The 20662-nt window shown below is 45.8% G+C and overlaps 1 protein-coding gene, 1 long non-coding RNA gene, 2 other non-coding genes and 1 pseudogene across 8 annotated transcripts in view; 3 read left to right on the forward strand and 2 right to left on the reverse strand.

The window, feature by feature from the left end:
- CFAP126 (cilia and flagella associated protein 126) overlaps positions 1-7765 on the reverse strand; it is a 26547-nt gene extending 18782 nt beyond the window's left edge. Inside the window, exons 1-2 of one of the 2 annotated variants that reach the window (XM_023214327.1) lie at positions 7677-7765; positions 5656-5753 (exon numbers count right to left, since the gene is read on the reverse strand). The gene's annotated coding sequence lies outside the window, so the exon portion shown is untranslated. Of the gene's footprint in view, positions 1-5655; positions 6208-7676 lie in introns of those variants that run through there. The other variant, XM_023214329.2, reaches the window with a different exon arrangement.
- LOC111543914 lies at positions 4477-5083 on the forward strand (annotated as a pseudogene). The gene has a single exon (XR_002731986.3). The product of XR_002731986.3 is annotated as a 60S ribosomal protein L37 pseudogene (transcript).
- A 10236-nt stretch (positions 7766-18001) lies between the features above and the next one.
- Positions 18002-20662, forward strand: part of LOC111543916 — a 34910-nt gene continuing 32249 nt past the window's right edge. For 2 of the 3 annotated variants that reach the window (XR_002731988.2, XR_002731987.2), the window contains exon 1: positions 18002-18694. This is a non-coding gene — a long non-coding RNA (uncharacterized LOC111543916). The remainder of the gene's footprint in view (positions 18695-20662) is intronic. The other variant, XR_002731989.2, reaches the window with a different exon arrangement.
- TRNAV-CAC lies at positions 18480-18555 on the reverse strand. The gene has a single exon. It is a non-coding gene; the product is annotated as a tRNA-Val (tRNA).
- LOC111544028 lies at positions 20048-20154 on the forward strand. Its single transcript, XR_002732010.1, has one exon. It is a non-coding gene; the product is annotated as a U6 spliceosomal RNA (small nuclear RNA).

A 20662-nucleotide genomic window follows, 5' to 3' on the forward strand; every position in this document is an offset into this window, starting at 1 on the left:
AAAAAAAAAAAAAAAAAAAGAAAAAAAAAAAAGAAAAAGAAAAGGGGTAATATGGAAGGTGTGGGGGTAGATAATAAACTTATTTAAATATGCCTGGTTTTATAGCTTTTATTTTGAAACCCATGTATTTTACATAGTTATAAAACAAAATTAAATTTTAAAAAAATTCTAAAATAAATAAATACATAAATTGTCTTCATTTTTACAACAAAAAGTTTTTTAAAGAAGAGATCCTGGCCGGGCGCGGTGGCTCAAGCCTGTAATCCCAGCACTTTGGGAGGCCGAGACGGGCGGATCACGAGGTCAGGAGATCGAGACCATCCTGGCTAACACCGTGAAACCCCGTCTCTACTAAAAAATACAAAAAAACTAGCTGGGCGAGGTGGTGGGCGCCTGTAGTCCCAGCTACTCGGGAGGCTGAGGCAGGAGAATGGCGTAAACCCGGGAGGCGGAGCTTGCAGTGAGCTGAGATCCGGCCACTGCACTCCAGCCCGGGCGACAGAGCGAGACTCCGTCTCAAAAAAGAAAAAAAAAAAGAAAAAGAAGAGATCCTTGGCTATAGTAGAAAAGCTATATAAACAATACCTGTACTTCCTCTCAACCTGACACAGAGCATATTGTTTTCTTTCTTGAGATGAAGTCTCCCTCTAGTGGAAATTAGTTTTACAACTAGTCCCCAACACCCAGCACCACAAAGGAAAAAATCCTTTGCCTATTTCCTCCTGCTGCTGTAAAATTATATATTTTAGGTATCAGAGTCTTGAGAAGAAGGACGTGGTAGAAGATACTGAGCAATGGGATAGTAAAGAGTTGGGGACAGAGTTAAGTTTTATGAGGAATTAGAGATATGAGAAGCTCTAGGAGCCAAGATTTTGGTTATTCAACTCAGAATGGGGAAGGAACCTCAGCTTCATGATGGTAAAAAATTCCACCACCTCTGCCCAGAAAAGGGTGATTCACATCCTGATATCACTGTGTACTCAGGGGAAATAGCTCCCTACAAGGCATTGCATTAGGGAGAACCTATGGTGAGGAACAGTGATGAGCAGGGCATGAAGAGTGATTGTCCTAAGCCAGATATGATGTCCTGAGGGTGAACTCCAGGACCTCCTGTTCCTCAGGACGATCCCACAGTCTCGCTGACCACTGAGGCCAGATGCATAAAAGCTTTGCCTTCCCAGAGACTGATCAGGAGAAAAGGTACTGGCACAGCCTCTTCAGCTCCTGGCACGGAGGAACAGAGACTAGCCCACATCGAAAGTAGCCCCTTGGGGGATGATGGGAGGATCCTTGTGTCCTGGGCTACCCTAGGTCTCATCTGATCTTGCATAGTGAAAGCTACTCATGGGAGAACTCCCTTAGCAGGGAAGCTGTTAGAGTGAAATCTTTCCTAATATTGACTCTGGTTTCTGGAAGTATATGCCATTCTTCTCCATTCTCTGTAGCACTGTGGTCTTACCCTCTGCAGAGAATGTTTGTTGGTTGCCACCTCAGCATATATCTTCCACCACCTTTACAATTTTTGATAAGAACACAAAAAGAAATGAAGACTAAAAATGGTCCAGTTTCCTAAGATCGTTTTCTGGTCCTATAAAATCAAATTCCTTAATGCAGCTCTGTGGTCCTGCTCTTTTGCATAGGTAGCTTGAGAATGCTGTCCAGGAAGGGACTCATTTGAAGAATTATTTCTGCCAATTCCCACATCTTTCTTTCTCTTGCCTTCACTTCCTTCTTTAAGAGGTGAATTTCCAGACACATTAAAATTCTGGAGGAAAAAAGTGGGCTAATTAGGTGTGGTGACCCTTCCTGGATGCAAAATGTAGCATAATTCTCTATGAATCCATCAACAAAGAAGATAGGCCATTGAGGAAGATATCTCTCTCCCCAAACATATTGGTTGCTAAAGGCCAGCCCCCAGACCATAATTTCTAAAGTAACAAAAGGTAATGTGAACCTTATATAATGGAATGTTATTCAGCCTTGAAAAGGCAGGAAATTCTGATACATGGCAGAACATGGATGAAACTTGAGGACATTATGCTCAGTGAAATACGCTAGTCATGAAAGGACAAATGCTGTATGATTCCACTGATATGAGGTACTTTGAGTAGCCAAAATCATAGAACAGAAATTAGAAGAGTGGCTGCCAGGAGCTGAGGGGAGGGGTGATCAGGAGTTATTGCTTAATGAGTACAGAATTACAAAAGAGTTCTGGAAATGGATAATGGTGATGGTTGCAAAACAATATAAATGTATTTAATACCATTGAGCTATACACTCACAAATGGTTAGGAAGATAAATTGTATGTTATGTAATGTTACCACAATAAAATAAATTGGGGAAAAAAAGCAATATGACACTTACTGAGGACTGCCAAGGAGTAATGAAAGGAGATACCAGTGACTGATGCCAGGATGAGATCTTGTGTCTCCTTTTTTTTTTTTTTTCCTGGGTTCAAGCAATTCTCATGCCTCAACCTGCCGAGTAGTTGAGATTACAGGTGTGCACCACCATGCCCAGCTAATTTCTGTATTTTAGTAGAGATGGGGTTTCACCACATTGGCCAGGCTGGTCTCGAACTCCTGACCTCAAGTGATCTGCCCTCCTCGACCTCCCAAACTACTCCTAAACTTTACCCTCTCCCTTGTCTTTTGTCAGAAATCTTGCCCAGTGTAATTTCCTAAAAAGTCTAGATCAAATTAAAAAACTAAAAAAAGAAGCTAGACTACAGCCTATCTACATCAGTGTTATTAGTCGCATCATCATATGTGATTAAATTAAAATGTAACCAAAAATGTTTTAACTTATTTTTGCAACCAAATGTAAAATTAGAATAATAATAGCACATTTTGCATATGAAAAAATTGAAGCTTAGGAAAGTTAAACAATTTCTCCAAGAACACACAGTAAGTTGTAGAACCAGTTACCAAACTCAGGTAGTCTGGCAAACCCCCACACCAGCCTGTTCCCAAAAGCCCAGACCCTAAAATCTGAAATCTCTAGCCTTCATCTAATTTGATTGCTTAAACAAATTGAATAAATTTATTTCCTATGGGAATGTTCAGATGTTTAATTTCCTTTTTTTTTTTTTTTTTTTTTGAGATGGAATTTTGCTCTTGTTACCCAGGCTGGAGTGCAATGACGCCATCTTGGCTCACTGCAACCTCCGCCTTCCAGGTTTAAGCAATTCTCCTGCCTCAGCCTCCCTAGTAGCTGGGATTACAGGCATGCACCATGACACCCAGCTAATTTTGTATTTTTAGTAGAGATGGGGTTTCTCCATGTTGGTCAGGCTGGTCTCGAACTCCTGACCTCAGGTGATCCACCTACCTCAGCCTCCCAAAGTGCTGGGATTACAGGCGTGAGCCACCGCGCCCAGCCTGTTTAATTTCCTAATGTTTACTGAGACTCTTCGAGTGGGAGAGGGATACAATATACAGCATTCCTCAGTTTATTTAGCCACTGAATTTATTTTTTGTAAGCATCTCAAGGAACTTGAGCCCAAATTTTGCAAAACTGCATGTAATATAAAATGTTGCTTTTGTTCACCTTTTCCAGCTACTTTAAGGGAATATTTATTTTATCTCATTTAGAAAAATTTTTAAATTAAGATATTGAGAACTTGATTTGCCCAAGGTCATAATCAGTTAATACTGGAGTCAGAATTAGAATCTAGGTCTGGCCACAATTTCAGGTGTCTTCTTTTAAAGTTATTTATTTTTAAACACTTTTTTTTTTTTTGGATACAGGATCTCACTCTGTCACCCAGGCTGGAGTGCAGTGGCACGATCGAAGCTCACTATAGCCCTGACCTCCCCAAGCTCAGGTGCTCCTCCAATCTCGGCCTCCCGAGCAGCTAGGCCTACAGGCTCACACCACCATGCCTGGTTAATTTTTGTATTTTTTATAGAGACAGGGTTTCACCATGTTGCCCAGACTTGTCTGGAACTCTGGGCTCAAGTGATCTGCTTGACTCAGCCTCCCAAAGTGCTGGGATTACAGGCATGAGCCACCACTCCCAGCCTGAAGTTATTTTTTTAATTATAGAAGGAATACTAGCAGATTCATTCTAGCAAATCACACAATACCAAGCAGTTACCTAGGTGAATAAGTAAACCCCATAATAGTAAGTCTTTGTTATCTATTTCTCTATAACCACTTCAAAATTTAATGGCTGTGGCAGGTTGTATTTTTCTTTCTTTCTTTCTTTCTTTCTTTCTTTCTTTCTTTCTTTCTTTCTTTCTTTCTTTTTTTTTTTTTTTTTTTTGTAGTTTCCCTCTTGTTGCCCAGGCTGAAGTGCAATGGCGCAATCTTGGCTCACTGCAACCTCCACCTCCTGGGTTCAAGCGATTCTCCTGCCTCAGCCTCCCAAGTAGCTAGGAGCCACGTTAGCTGCACCACCACACCCAGCTAATTTTGTATTTTTAGGAGAGATGGGGTTTTACCATGCTGGTCAGGCTGGTCTCAACCTCCCAACCTCAGGTGATCCGCTCGCCTCAACCTCCCAAAGTGCTGGGATTATAGGCGTGAGCCACGGCGCCCAGCCAGGTTGTACTTTTCAAGAGGGTTGTAACAAGATATTCCATACCACATGCTCTTCTTAAATGTGACACTCCTCCCATTAAGAGGTAGAGTCTATATTCCCTCCTCTTGAACTTGGGTGGGCCTGTAAGTAAGGTGGAAGTGAGGCAAGTTCAAAAAAGGTTATACGGCAGAAGCGAGATGAGGAAGGGAACGTCATCGTTTGGAAAGCGTCGCAATAAGACGCACACATTGTGCCGCCGCTGTGGCTCTAAGGCCTACCACCTTCAGAAGTCGACCTGTGGCAAATGTGGCTACCCTGCCAAGTGCAAGAGAAAGTATAACTGGAGTGCCAAGGCTAAAAGACGAAATACCACCGGAACGGGTCGAATGAGGCACCTAAAAATTGTATACCGCAGATTCAGGCATGGATTCCGTGAAGGAACAACACCTAAACCCAAGAGGGCAGCTGTTGCAGCATCCAGTTCATCTTAAGAATGTCAGCGATTAGTCATGCAATAAATGTTCTGGTTTTGAAAAATAAAAAAAAAAAAAAAAAAAGGTTATACATCTTCCACTTGATTGTCTTAGGAGTGACTCAGAATCCAGCCACCTTGGATATAAGGAAGCAGAGCAACCTCATGGAGAAACCGCATAGGTGTTCCTACTGACAATCCTAGCTGAGATCCCAGTCAACAGCCAGCATAACTTCAGACATATGTTGAAGTAAAATAAAATGGAGACCAGGCCTGAAGAATCTCTGAGCAGACAAAACCAATTAGGCCTCATAATTGACCTCAACCTTGATTTACAAACACAAGGGAAACTTATGTTGAGCCATTTCTTGTAAATGCCTGTATTAAAGAAAAATAAAACTTAAGCTCAACCAGTTGGAAACAGCCAAAAACTTACATAACTAGGGACTTTCCAACAAGGTGAATGAATGAATAAGGCAACTATATAATTGCAATCAATCAAATTATTTATTTTGCTTCCACATTTACTCCATAAATACTTGCCCCTGATGATTTGTCATGAGAAAAATTAAACTTCTTTCAGTTTGGTATTTCCCGATTCATTAATTGCTTCCTACTCAAATAAACTCTTAAAACTTTTTTTGTGCCTTAGTTTACCTTTTACATATGTGAATGAGCAATTCCAAATGATTCCAGCCCCAAGCTTTCAAGTCATCTCAGGCTTCCAAGTCTTCTCAGCTGAAGTGTCAGTGATTCTGAAGCAGAAACAAGTCATCCCCACTATACCCTTTCCAAATTCTTGACCCACAGAATCCATGACATAATAAACTGGTTGCTGTTTTATACCAGTAAGTTTGGAGTGGTTTGTTACACAGCAATAGGCAATTGGAACACTCCCTTATCTTCCCCAAGGTAGCATCTTGGTGAAGGTGGAGCAACCAATGACCTAGAGGTAGCAGAAAAAGGAGGCAACTTCAGGTCTCTGTGGCTGGACTCTGGCACCCTAACGCTCTCAGATGTGTTGGGCTGGCCTTGTCCCTGGGTACTTTGTGCTGAGCAAGGTGCAGCTTTTTTCTGCTGGGCCTTTTGGAGTATCAGCCTACCATGAACCTCTCAAGTTCATGGTCTCATACCATTCTATTTGCCTCTAGTCCCTGCCCAGTGGGCTTCCTTGTCTTATTCCCAGACTTCTACAAAAGACATTTATTCTTGTCTAGGTATCTTCCCTTGGAAGGAGATGGGAGTCAAATCTGTTCAAAATCCATTCCTCTCTCCATACCCCCAACTCCTGATAGGGCTGGGTGAAGTTCTCACCACCTACTCCTAAGGGTTTTATTTATTTATTTATTTTTATATATATATATTTTTTGAGACAGAGTCTCGCACCCACGCTAGAGTACAGTGGTGTGATCTCAGCTCACTGCCAGCTGTGCCTCCTGGGTTCACACCATTCTCCTGCCTCAGCCTCCCGAATAGCTGGGACTACAGGCGCCCGCCACCATGCCTGGCTAATTTTTTATATTTTTAGTAGAGATGGGGTTTCACTGTGTTAGCCAGGATGGTCTCGATTTCCTGACCTCATGATCTGCCCGCCTCAGCCTCCCAAAGTGCTGGGATTACAGGTGTGAGCCACCGCTCCCGGCCTCCTCAGGGTTTTAAAATCCATTCCTGGCCGGGAAGCACATTCAATGTAGGACTGGTTTCAAGTGATGCACCAGTGTAAAAAGGGATTTGCGGGCAATCAGTATAAATTATTTGGGTTTGGATCTAGCTCTGTCACAATATAAGGGGATCTCAGGCATATCTCTACAATTTTATTTCTTCTTCTGTAATATCTTGATAATGGTTACTTCGTAAGATTATTAAAAAGATTAGAAAGTAAATGTAAAGCAGTCCAGGCACGGAGGCTCACGCCTTAATCCCAGCACTCTGGGAGGCAGAGGCGGGTGGATCACCTAAGGTTGGGAGTTCGAGATCAGCCTGACCAACATGGAGAAACCCCGCCCCCGTCTCTACTAAAAACACAAAATTAGCTAGGTGTGGTGGCACATGCCTGTAATCCTAGCTACTCGGGAGGCTGAGCCAGGAGAATCCCTTGAACCTGGGAGGCGGAGGTTGCAGTGAGCCGAGATCGCGCCATTGCACTCCAGGCTGGGCAACAAGAGCCAAACTCCGTCTCAAAAAAAAAAAAGTAAAAGTAAAGCAAAAGTTAGTTACGATTAGAAAATGCATATCAGCAAATTAAAGACTCCAAAAGCTATTTAATTAAAGGGAATTGCTTAATTCTCTCGGATTCCAAATTTTCCTGCTTGATAAATTCACAGAACCCTTTCAAACGAAACACCATAATTAGGATTAGGGTGGAGACGGAGGAGCTGGAGTGAACAGGACACGGCTGGAACACGTCCACGCACGAGTATGAGGTGAGGTGTTCAGGTCAATGGGAACGCCACTCCCCTCGGGAGGACACGGCAGTGTTTTCGTCCTCCTGGGGCTGAACCCGGGACGTCTACACGAGGCTAATGGGACAGCTGTTTCTCCGCTCCCTCGTCACAGCCCGCGCGTGCTCCGCTCCGCTTCCCTTCGACCTGCGTATTGCCAGTACTGTCTCCATCTTGTCCAGCCCCCGCTGTCGGGAACTGAGAACAGCCTTTCCCAGACTTCCGGTTTTGACTCACTAATGACGGGAAAGCTCCGGACCCTCTTGCGAGACGCGGGGAAAGAAGCGGGGCGGGGCGGGGCGCGGCGAGAGTAGGAGCGGGGCTCAAGATGACGGAGGACAGAAGGGCGGGTAGGGGCGGGGCGAGAGGAGGTGTGCGACGGGAGGAGGGGCGGGGCTCACAGTGACGGAAGCAGAAGGGCGGGGCGGGACGAGAGGAGGGGAGGGATGAGCGGAAGCGACGGAAGAGAGGAGGGGCCGGACGAAAGGAGGGACGGGACGAGAGGAGGGGCGTACGAGTGACGTAGCAGAAGGGCGGGGCGCAAGAGCGACGGAGCACTACCCGGGTGAGAGGAGGGGCGGGGCGTGGGAGTGACGGATGTGGGAGTGACGGGGCGTGGGAGTGACTGGGCACCTAGAGGCCCGATCCGGAGGCGAGGCGAGGCGTGAGAGTGGCTGCGGGAGGAGGGCCGGGAGGGGCTGGAGCGCCCCTGGGTGTCCTTGAGCTTGCGGGAAATCCGGGTCACTTTTTCCCCAGGCCTCAGGCCTGCCGCGTCGAATTTGGGGTCTTCGCTAGGCCTGCGAGGTTGGCCGACGTTCAGGATCGGTGCCCAGGAGATGGGCTGCCTTCCGTGGGGCTGGGCAAGGGACTCTGCCTGGCAGCGCGCCTGAGCGGGCGCCGGAGCACAGGGCTGGATGCGGGGCACCTCGGCGTGATTCGTGGCGCCAAGTCTCTTCTACCATCCCTACCCTGAGTTCCTCCATTCTCTTTCCCGGAAGCAACCACTGTTACAGTTTTTGCGTGACCTTCCTAGATGATCTCCAGTCGTCCCTTGGTATCCGCAGGCAGATTAGCTCCAGGACAGCACCCTGAAGGGGTGGCCTGCCCCTCCACACCTGTGGGTGCTTCTCGCTAGGTGGAAACGAGAGACTTGAGAAAAGAAATAAAGACACAGAGACAAAGTATAGAGAAAGAAAAGCAGGGCCCCAGGGGACCAGTGCTGTGCTTTCAGAGGACCCACACTGGCACTGGTCTCTGAGTTCCCTCGGTATTTATTGCCTAAAAGATAAGGGAGTAAATAAGCAGTAAGGCATACAGGTACACGGAGCTGTTGCATTTTCCCAGGATCGGGCCGGAGACAGATGTTTTTCTTTTACTGAGATTTAAAGGAATGGTACTGACCTTTAACCACAAGCAGGCTTTAAACATTTACCTAACAAAGCACATTCCTTACCTCCCAAAATCCTTTCAACTTTAATTAGCACAGCAATGTCTCTAGCAAGGACAAGATTGGGGGTAGAGTCACAGATTAACAGCATCTCAAATATAGAGCCCAATGGAGTCTCTTAAACTTACTTCTATCTATAATAACACAGTAACAGGCTAACCTATTTTTTCCCTACAGCACCCCATACTAAAATCTGCGATGTTCAAGTCCCTCCTATAAAATGGCATAGTATTTACATACAACTACGCACATCCTCCCACACACTTTAAATCAGCTATGGATTACTTGTAATACCTAATACAATGTAGTTATACTGTATTGTTTGTATTTGCATTATTTTTATTGTTATTTTCCCTAATATTTTGGGAATCCGCTGATGTGGGAGGGCAACTAGATCTATACATGTATCTATATTAATATGCGTAAATATATTTCCTCCATTTTCCCCTTACTCAAAAACCCCCACACTATACACACTACTCTTCACCCGAGTCTTTTCAGTTAGCAGTAAGTCTTGAACCTGTCCAAGAGCAGGATGACATGCAAAATGAGTGATTTAAAACTCTTTCTACAGCTGGACTTTAAAGTACTTCCAGCGTTTTTTTTTTTTTGGAGACGGAGTCTCGCTCTGTCGCCCAGGCTGGAGTGCAGTGGCTGGATCTCAGCTCACTGCAAGCTCCGCCTCCCAGGTTCACGCCATTCTCCTGCCTCAGCCTCCCGAGTAGCTGGGACTACAGGCGCCCGCCACCTCGCCCGGCTAGTTTTTTGTATTTTTTTAGTAGAGACGGAGTTTCACCGTGTTAGCCAGGATGGTCTCGATCTCCTGACCTCGTGATCCACCCGTCTCAGCCTCCCAAAGTGCTGGGATTACAGGCTTGAGCCACCGCGCCCGGCGTTTCCAGCTTTTTACTACTATTTTTGCAGAGGGCTCACCTATGGGAATTAAAAGGTGCATTTCTAGCCTGGGCATATAATAAGACTTGTCTCTTCAAAATAAAATAAAATTAGCTGGGTGTGGTGGCAGCCTCCTGTGGTTGCAGCTACTCAGGAGGCTGAGGTGGGAGAATCGCTTGAGCCTGGAAAGTCGAGGCTGCAATTTCAAGTGATTCTCCTGCCTCAGCCTCCCTAGTAGCTGGGATTGCAGCGTGCACCACCACGCCTGGCTAATTTTTGTATATTTAGTACAGACAGGGTTTCACCATGTTGACCAGGCTCTTCTCAGACTCCTGACCTCAGGTGATCTGCCCGCCTCGGTCTCCCAAAGTGCTGGGATTACAGGCTTGAGCCACTGTGCCTGGCCCAAAGTGAGGAGTTTTTATGCAGCTGGAGAGTAAAGAGGGGGAGTTTCAGAGACTTGAGGGGAAAAGTCTGTGTTTCTTCAGTCTCAGATAATGTCTTGAACAACCAGACCTCTGGGCATCAGCAGTTGAGCATAACATCTTAAAGGCATTCCCTCGAATCTTCTGCTTTTTTTTTTTTTTTGAGACAGGATCTCACTCTGTCACCCAGGCTGGACTACAGTGACACAATCTCGGCTCACTGTAACCTCCATCTCCCGGGTTCAAGCGATTCTCCCACCTCAGCCTCCTGAATAACTGGGACTACAGGCACATATCACCCAGCTAATTTTTGTTTTTTGTTTCTTTTCTGGTAGAAATGAAGTTTCACTATGTTAGCCAAGGTGGTCTCAAACTCCTGACCTCAAGTGATCTGCCTGCCTCTGCCTCCCAAAGTGCTGGGATTACAGGTGTGAGCCACCATGCCTGGTCCTTCTGCAATTTTTTTTTTCAAGACCCTGAAGTTATATTCTTCTGCTTGGCAAAGAAAACAGTACATCAGCAGTTTATAATTATATTGAAGAAGGAATATTGGGCAAAACACAAGTGCAAGCAAGCAAGGGCCTGATCGGAATTTTCATCCTTTCAGTCACTAAAAATGCTGGTGTGGTAAAATCTCAAGGGGTCTGGTTATAAAATGTACCTTAGAAATTCCATGGGAAGCCATGGTCTTGTTTCTTTTTATAAACAAGGCCTGTCTGTCTGCCCCTGGATTTCCCTCTTGTATCCTAGCAAAGATCAGACTTTGTTTTTTGTGTACATTTTTTGATATGGAGTCTCACTCTGTCACCCATGGATGAATGCAGTGCTGCTATCATAGCTCACAGCAGCTTCAAACTCCTGGGGTCGAGCGATCCTCCCATTTCATTCTCCCAAGTCTTTGGGACTACAGGTGTGTGCCAGTGCACCTGACTAGGATCAGACTTTAGAAGATTCTGGCCCGACTGGATGGCACAGGCCCATCACTCTACTATTTCACTGTACTCTCTGTAAAGTCCTGAAATATTCTGACCAACAGGGATGGACTCTTTTCAAGATCCATAGAGCTCTGAGGAATTTGTCCTATCCTCTTCTTCCCCCACTGCCTCACGTTGCTGGTATCTGCTTAGAAAGGAGCTAATGGAATGGGTAAACTAGGAGTACTAGAGTGGTTGGTCTGAGACAAGGGTGAGGGGAAGGAATCAACCACTTTGGGATCAGAACAGAGAAGAAAGCAGAGCCACCAGGGCAACTGTAGTTACTCCTTTCTTGCTGCTGTTTGGCTGTAGTTACCCTCTCCCATACTATCAAGAAGCCCCAGTGAAACCACATGTACCACATTTATATTTTTTGCTCTGAGATCCATTCTCTGCCCTAACTCTCCCTGTTGTACTTGCAGGGAAATACATTTCCCCAGGATCTCATCGTGCAAAGTGAAAGCCAAAATCCTTGCTGTGTTCCACAAGACCCTTCACCTCCTCCTAGCTCACTCTGATCTGGCTACACTGGTTTTTGCTATTTCTGGGACACAACAGTTTGCTGCTACCACAGAACCTTTGCACTTCGTGGCCCCTCAGCCTGGAAGCTTGTCCTCTAGATATTCTACATGGCTACTTCCCTCACTTCCTTCAGGTCTTAACACAAAAGTCACTTCTCAGGGGGCCTGCCTTAGCCACACTATCTAAAATTTCACGTACGAACACACCCAGATATTTCATATCCTGTTTCCCTCTTTATTTCTCTTTAGCACTTGTCACATCTGACATACTAAATAAAAACTGGTTCCTCGGTCCACACACTTTTCACACGAATGTGTGGGTTTTCCACACCAAGCAATTCTCCAGTTCTCAGTGGTCACCAATTGTGTGTCCTCCCATCTAACTCAAGTCAGACACTACCTGGAATTAATGAAGTTCCCACAAGTTAAGGACTCAGGCTCACAAGACTGCTCCTCACTTCAGATGCCAATCACAAGTTCCAGATTGTCATCTGTACTTCTCACCAATTGGCTATCAACTGGGGCTTTCCAAACACCCTCCTCCTGTTTGATAATTTGCCATAATTGCTCACAAAACTCAGGGAGACATTTACTTACATTTACCAGTTTATTATAAAGAATATGACAAGTCTGGGTGTGGTGGCGTATGCTTGTAATCCCAGCACTTTGGGAGGCTGAGGTGGGCAGATCACCTGAGAGGTCAGGAGTTCAAGACCAGCCTGGCCAACATGATGAAACTCCATCTCTATTAAAAATACAAAAATTGGCTGGGTGTAGTGGTGGGCGCCTGTAATCCCAGCTACTCAGGAGGCTGAGAGAATCGCTTGAATTCAGGAGGCGGAGGTTGCAGTGAGCTGAGATCGCACCACTGCACTCCAGCCTAGAAAACAGAGTGAGACTCTGTCTGCAATAATAATAATAATAAAATAAAGAATATGACAAAGTTTACAGATGGACAGCCAAATGGAAGATGCACCGAGGGCAAGTATAGGTGAGGGCTTGGAGCATCCATGCTCTATTTAGGCTTGCCACCTTCGTAGCACCGCGATGTGTTCACTAAGCCAGAAACTCTTGGAACCCTGTTGTTTAGGGTTTGGATGTAGATTCTATTACTTAGACAGAATGGATGAAATCATTGACCATTGGAGTTAATCTCCAGCCCCTTTCTCCTCCCCAGAGGTTGGCGATGGAGCTGAAAGTTCCAACCCTCTGATCATTTGGTTGGTTTCTCTAGAAACTGGACCCCTTCTTCCAGGAATCACCTCATTAGTATAAACTCAGGTATGCTTGGAAGGGGCTTATTATGAATAACAAAAGACACTCCTCTCACCCCATTAGGAAATTACAATTGTTTTAGATCTGTGTTAGGAACTAAGGACAAAGACCAAAAGTATACTTCTTCACAATATTACATAAACCACATATTTTATTATCTGCCTCACAAACTAGGATGTAAACTCCATGAGGACAGGGATTTGTTTTTTGTTTGAGACAGGGTCTCACTCTGTTGCCCAGGCTGGAGTGCACTGGCACTGAAATGGCCTTGTTACCTGGAGTAACACCTGAGGTTCGTTGTCTCACAACCACCAAGAATAAGGATGCAGACACACAAAGAGTGAGGTTGAGAGTGGAATTTTAATAGACGAAAAAAAGAGAATAGCTCTCTGCTGCAGAGAGGGGTCCTGGAAAAATGGGTTGCCAGATCTGCAGTGAAATGCAGGGGGTTTTATAGATGAGCTGGTGAGGAGGCAGAGTCTGATCTACATAGCGTGCAAAAAACTGGTCTGACCAGGTGTGCTATTTGCATAGGATGGGAATGTCTGGCTTCCTCCACCCCAATCTTTGATTATGCAGGCAGGTTCACTGCCTGAGCTGCACCGTGTTGCCCATTTCTTTATTACTATGCATATGGTAACAAAAAAAAGGGAAGATGGAGCCTCCATGGTGGACATGCCTGACCCCCCGGGTACCCCTTTTCTATTGGCATAGCTGCCAGCATTCCCCTGTGCAAGCTTCCAGCTTGCTTACCCATGTTTGCAGCTCAATTTTTCAGGCTGCTCTTTCTTAGAAATGATTTTGGGGGCTGCTTTTTTGTTAGCAAAGAAATTCTACTGAGGACTTTTCTGCACTCACTATCTGCCTAAATAATTTCTGTCTCCTATATCAGCACAATCATGGCTCACTGCAACTTCTGCCCCCAGGCTCAAGCGATCCTCCCATCTCAGCCTCCCAAGTAGCTGGGACCACAGGTATGAACCACCATGTCTGGATAATTTTTGTGTTTAGGTAGAGCCTGGGTTTTGCCATGTTGCCCAGGATAGTCTTGAACTCCTAGGCTCAAGTGATCAGACTGCCTGGGCTCAAGCCATCCTCCTGCCTCAGCCTCTCAAAGTGCTAGAATTACAGGAATAAGCCACCACACCTGTCCATACAAAAAAACCTTTTTTTTTTTTTTTTTTTTTGAGATGTAGTCTTGGTCTGTTGCCTAGGCTGCAGTGCAGTGGCACGATCGCAGCTCACTGCAACCTCTGCCTCCCAGGTTCAAGCGATTCTCCTGCCTCAGCCTGCTGAGTAGCTGGGATTACAGGCATGAGCCACAGCGCCTGGCCATATAAAATTTTTGATTAAAGAAAAATTTAAGGCTGGGTGTGGTGGTTCATATTTATAATCTCAACACTTTGGGAGGTCAAAGCCCAAGGATCTCTTGAGGCCAGGAGTTCAAAGCCAGCTAGGCAATTTAGTGAGACTCACTTTCTACCAAAAAAAGTTTAAAAATTAAACTTTAGCAGTTTAAATAAATTTTTAATTTTTAGAAATTAAAAATTAGCAGGCCTGGCCAGATGTGGTGGCCCACACCTGTAATCCTAGCACTTTGGGAGGCCAAGGTGGGTTGATCACCTGAGGTCAGGAGTTTGAGACTAGCCTGGCCAACATGGCAAAATCTCATCTCTACTAAAAATGCAAAAAATAGCCAGGCGAGGTGGCAGGCACTGTAATCCTAGCAGGCAGAGGTTGCACTGAGCTGAGATCAATGGCACTCCAGCCTGGGTGACAGAGCAAGACTCTGTATCAAAAAAAAAATATATATATATATGTGTGTGTGTGTGTATGCGTGTGTGTATATATATGTGTGTGTGTATATATGTATGTATGTATATATAGTAGGCTCTGGTGATGCATGCCTGTAGTCCTGATACAGGAGGTAGAAAGAAATTATTTAGGCACTCCAGCCTGGGTGACAGAGCAAGACTCTGTACAAACAAACAAACAAAAAACAAAAAGCCTCACGCCTGTAATCCCCAGCACTTTGGGAGGCGGAGGCAGGTGGATCTCCTCCGCAGGTGAGGTCAGGAGTTCAAGACTAGCCTGGCCAATATGGCGAAACCCCGTCTCTACTAAAAATACAAAAATTAGCCGGGTGTGGTGATGGGCACCTGTAATCCCAGCTACTTGGGACGCTGAGGCAGGAGAATCGCTTGAACTCGGGAGGCAGAGGTTGCAGTGAGCTGAGATCGCACCATTGCATTCTAGCCTGGATGACAAGAGCAAAACTCTGTCTCAAAAAAAAGTACAGGTTGAGTATCCTTTATCTAAAATACTTGGGACCAGAATTGTTTCAAATTTTGATTTTTTTCAGATTTTGGAATATTTGCATTATACCCACCCTAGTTGAGTATCTCAAATCTGAAAATCTGTAATCCAAAATGCTCCAGTGAGCATTTCCTTTGATCATCCTGTCAGCACGCAAAACGTTTAGGATTTTGGAATGTTTTGAATTTCAGATTTTCAGATTTGGGATGTTCAACCTGTATTTTATATGAATATTCCAAACAGCCTTAAAATATGTGGGCTTTTTTATTTTTTTCTGGGAAATACTAAAAAATTATAATAAGTGAGGAGACCACCCCTTATATTGTCTTATGCCCAATTTCTACCTCTACAGAAAGAAGCCATAAAAACTAAAAGCAGAAATGGAATCTATAGGCAGATAGCCCAACTCTGCGCCCTGGGCCTGGTAGTTAAAAAATCAGCCCCTGACCTCACTGCTTGTTTTATCTATAGATTTCAGACACTGTGTGGAAAAGCATCATGAAAATCCCTGTCCTGTTCTGTTCCATTCTGATTACCGGTGCATGCAGCCCCCAGTCATGTACCCCCTGCTTGCTCAATCATGACCCTCTCACATGGACCCCCTTAGAGTTGTAAGCCCTTAAAAAGGATAGGAATTGCTACTCAGGGAGCTCGGATTTTGGAGACGTGAGTCCACCGATGCTCCCAGCTGAATAAAGCCCTTTCCTTCTGCAACTCGGTGTCTGAAGGGTTCTTGCCTGCAGCTCCTCCTGCTACAATAATAGCTATGTTAAGGCTTAACTGACATACAATAAACTGAACATATTTAAAATGTACAAGTTTTCGGCCGGGCGCGGTGGCTCAAGCCTGTAATCCCAGCACTTTGGGAGGCCGAGACAGGTGGATCACGAGGTCAGGAGATCGAGACCATCCTGGCTAACACGGTGAAACCCCGTCTCTACTAAAAAAAATATAAAAAACTAGCCGGGCGAGGTGGCGGGCGCCTGTAGTTCCAGCTACTCAGGAAGCTGAGGCAGGAGAATGGTGTGAACCTGGGAGGCAGAGCTTGCAGTGAGCTGAGATCCGGCCACTGCACTCCAGCCTGGGCGACAGAGCGAGACTCCGTCTCAAAAAAAAAAAATAAAATGTACAAGTTTTGACATGTGTATACACCTGGGAAATTATCACCACAATTCAGGTCTGATATACACGTTAGGCACAGTTCATAGGGCCTACTTTTTTTTGAGATAAATTCTCTCTGTTGCCCAGTCTGGATCTCCGCTCACTACAACCTTCGCCTCTGAGGCTCAAGCGAGTCTGAAGCCTCAGCCTCCGGAGTAGCTGGGATTACAGGCTAATAGTTACATCTTTAGTTTCGCCATGTTGGCCAGGCTGGTCTCAAATTCCTGGGCTCAAGCGATCCGCTCACCTCAGCCTCCCAAACTGCTGGGATTAAAGGCGTGAAACACCTTGCCTGGCCGAAAAATGTTTTAAATTCAAAATGCTGTAATGGAGGCTGGGTGCAGTGGCTTTTTTTACTCAGCATACTTGAGATACACGTTTTTGTATATATGAGTAGTTCCGTCCTTTTTTTGGCTAACATTCCATTGTATGAATTGGTCTTTAACTTGTTGATTAACATTTGGATTGTCTACAGTTTGGGGCTATTACAAATAGAGCTGCTATGAACATGTGTGTACAGGCTTTTGTATGGGCATATGCTCTGTTTACTCTTGGTAAATACCTAGGAGTGGAATGGCTGAGTCATATTATAGTAGTTTAACGTTTTTAAAAACCACCAAACTGTTTTCCAAAGTGAACGTACCATTTTACATTCCCAACAGCAGTGAATGAGTGTTCTGGTTTCCCCACATCCTTGCCAACTTGGTATGGTCAGTCTTTTAAATTTTAGACAGTCTGATATGTGTGTAGTGGTATCTCATTGTGTTTTAAATTTGCATTTCCCTAATGATTAATGACATTCCCTAATGATTAATGACGTTGGCCATCTTTTCATGTGATTATTTGCGATCCACATATCTTCTTTTTTTTTTTTTTTTTTTTTTTTGAGACGGAGTCTCGCTCTGCCGCCCAGGCTGGAGTGCAGTGGCCGGATCACAGCTCACTGCAAGCTCCGACTCCCGGGTTCACGCCATTCTCCTGCCTCAGCCTCCCGAGTAGCTGGGACTACAGGCGCCCGCCACGTCGCCCGGCTAGTTTTTTGTATTTTTAGTAGAGACGGGGTTTCGCCATGTTAGCCAGGATGGTCTCGATCTCCTGACCTCGTGATCCGCCCGTCTCGGCCTCCCAAAGTGCTGGGATTACAGGCTTGAGCCACCGCGCCCGGCCTCACATATCTTCTTTTATCAAGTGTCTGTTCAAATTGTTTGTCCCCCTTTTAGGAGAGTTGTGAAAATAATCTTTTAATTGAAAAGGTACATTGTTTCCACCTGATTTAGAACCTAAGAATCTTGAAAGGAAAGAGAAAGAACAAACATTTTCGTGACTGAGAACTGGATGGTGACAAATGAGGAAAAAAACACAATAAAGGCAAGTTTGGTGGGGGTGACAGAGCAGAGCGACTTGTGATCCCCGCTCCGTCACGACGTTCGGTTCAGTTCGTTCCTCTGTACTACCGGGTTAATGATACCGGCAATCAGCGCAAGTGAGATAATCACCAGCGCACTCTTGGATCTCTATGCAGGTTTGTAAACTATGTGGAGGAAACGAACCCGTCGCGGTCTCAGCCGAAGAGGCCGGAGTAGGAGCCGAAGCCTGAAGCCTGAGCAGGTTCTGAAAAACGGACCGGCAGTTCAGGACTAGGCCCTGAACCACAACTTGCTCCTCAGGTCCGGGTCGGAAGTGACGACTTCATTCACTGAGCAGCCATTTCCGGTTCCCAGTGTGCCCGGAGTGCCTTCTGGGTGTCAGAAAAGACACAGAAATTGACGGGGCGGAACCGCGACACGGTGCCTGCTGATGTCAAAAGGTCTCACGGCTCCGGGGGGACCCAGTCGCCCACAGCCGCCAGGGGCGCTGCCGGCCCCGAGCCCGTTGTCGAGAGCGGCTGGGCTGCTCGTGTCTGCCCTTCAGTCCTTCACAAGTCTTCTCGGACCTAGAGTTCCTGGATCTCACTGCGATCTTGGAGGATTCCTATGTAGAATTCGCAAGGATATAGGGAAGGAAAAAAACCAAAAGACCTCTAACTTTGTTTCCGCCCGGTTTCGAACCAGGGACCTTTAAAAGCTTGTGAGGCGAACGTGATAACCACTACACTACGGAAACCGAATGGCAGGTGATATTTTGCAAACAGCTCTTAAAAGGTAGCGCCTCATCACCGCGTCCCTGGCTCAAGAGAAAAGTACCCGGCGGGCCAACCACAGCTTTGGGATCGGGGCGCGCAGGGAAGTAGTCAGCAAAACAGGTAAGGCCCGGGCTGCTAGCGGTGGGTGATGACCGAGGGCACAGGGGTGAACTCCATGGTGCTTCCTTAGGAAATTTCTGGCACAGTTAGAGCTGCAGCCAGAGCCGTGAGACAGTGGGGCAGGGCTCCAGGCGTCCTCGAATGCTCGTCGTGGAGTTTTCCTGGTCCTGTCGGGTCCCTAAGGAGCACTTGGCGGGGAGCGTGGACGCCCTGGGGCCAGGCCACCGCGGCCACTGAGAGCCCCGCCCGGGGACTGGAGAAAAACGGAGTAGAAGAGACCTAGGGTACAGACTTGGCCGGGTCAAGGGAAACCAGCTCATATTTGGAACAAAGTACGCCTTAGATTTGCCCAGCACTGAATTTAGAAGCATTTTCACATTCTCGTGTTTAACTAGTTTTACAACAGTGCCGCGAGCAAAGTATTAAACGTGTTTTAAAGATGAAGAGACTGAAGCCAGGTAAATTGTACTTGGGTAAGATGGAAGCGCTACTTAACATTAAGGAGAGTCTGCGACTCTGATGTTCTCAGGCTGTATCTCGCTTAGTGGGACTACACGTTATTATTGTCCGAGGAAGCAAACGAAGAGGAGACTGTGCAGAGTATTCCTGGAGGGACTCAAGATACCTCTCTAGGTAGAACCCCAAGATACCTGTGTAGAGTAACAGCTTATGTCGAATGACCTCATCTTTTCCACTGCTGCGAGTGAAATTATCTGAGGAGGTAGGAAGAGGAGATGGTTTAGGGACGCCATATGACAAAGGCTTTGGAAAATTAAGAAGAGGCCGGGAGCAGGGGATCACGCCTGTAATCCCAGCACGGTGGGAGTCCGAGGTGGGCGGATCTCACCTAGGATCAGGAGTTTGAGACCAGCCTGGCTAACATGGTGAATCGCCATTTCTACTAAAAATACAAAAATTAGCTGGGCGTGGTGGCGCGCGCCTGTAATCCCAGCCACTCGGGAGGCTTAGGCAGGAGAATAGCTTGAACCCAGGAGGCTTAGGTTGCAGTGAGCCGAGATCACGCCATTACACTCCAGATTGGATGAAAAAGCAAAACTTAGTCAAAAAAAAAAAAAAAAAAAAAAAAGAGAAGGATGAGAGAATTACCGAGGCAGTAGTGAAGACTTACATGCTGTTGTGTGATACAAATGCCCGGGGGCTGGCATGGAACGATGTTGACTGCGCCAGGAGCTCTAATCTAGCAAGAACCTAGAGGAGAAAGTGGGTTGTGGGATGAATAAGCGAAGGAAGAGGGTTAAGGAGTTGGGGGTGGTAGTGAGAGAGCAAAAGAGGAGCACCTGGTTACAGGTTGAGGCTGTGCAGTATGTAGAAAGACATCAGAGATGTTCAATAGTGCTCACTTCAGCAGCACATATACTCACATTGGAATAGTACAGAGAAGATGAACATGGCCCCTGTGCAAGGCTGATGCACAAATTCATGAACGGTTCCTTTTTTTTTTTTTTTAAGAAATGTCCAATGGACTGAATGCTAGACAGATAATAGTTTATTAGGTTGAGGCACTTTATCAGAAAATTGGCTTAAATAATAAAGCGAAAATATTGCCTCACAATCCTAGGTAGATCTGGGTTTCAGGTAAGTCTTCATACAAGGCTCAAAGAAGTCTCTGGGCCAGGCGCGGTGGCTCACGCCTATAATCACAGCACTTTGAGAGATCGAGGCGGGCAGATCAACTGAGGTCAAAAATTCGAGACCAGCCTGGTATTACTAAAAATACAAAGTAATTAGCCGGGCATAGTGGTGCACACCTGTAGTCCCAGCTACGTGGGAGGCTGAGGCACAAGAATTGCTTGAACCCAGCGGGTGGAGGCTACAGTGAGCCGAGATTGCACCACTGCACTCCAGCTTGGGCAACAGAGTGAGACTCCATCTCAATTAATAATAATAATAATAAAGAAGTATCTGGTTTATCTTGGTCCTTCTTCTTCAATGTGGACTCCATTCTGG

This window comes from Piliocolobus tephrosceles, chromosome 1 (genome assembly GCF_002776525.5).
Source record: "Piliocolobus tephrosceles isolate RC106 chromosome 1, ASM277652v3, whole genome shotgun sequence".
Lineage (NCBI taxonomy): Eukaryota > Metazoa > Chordata > Mammalia > Primates > Cercopithecidae > Piliocolobus > Piliocolobus tephrosceles.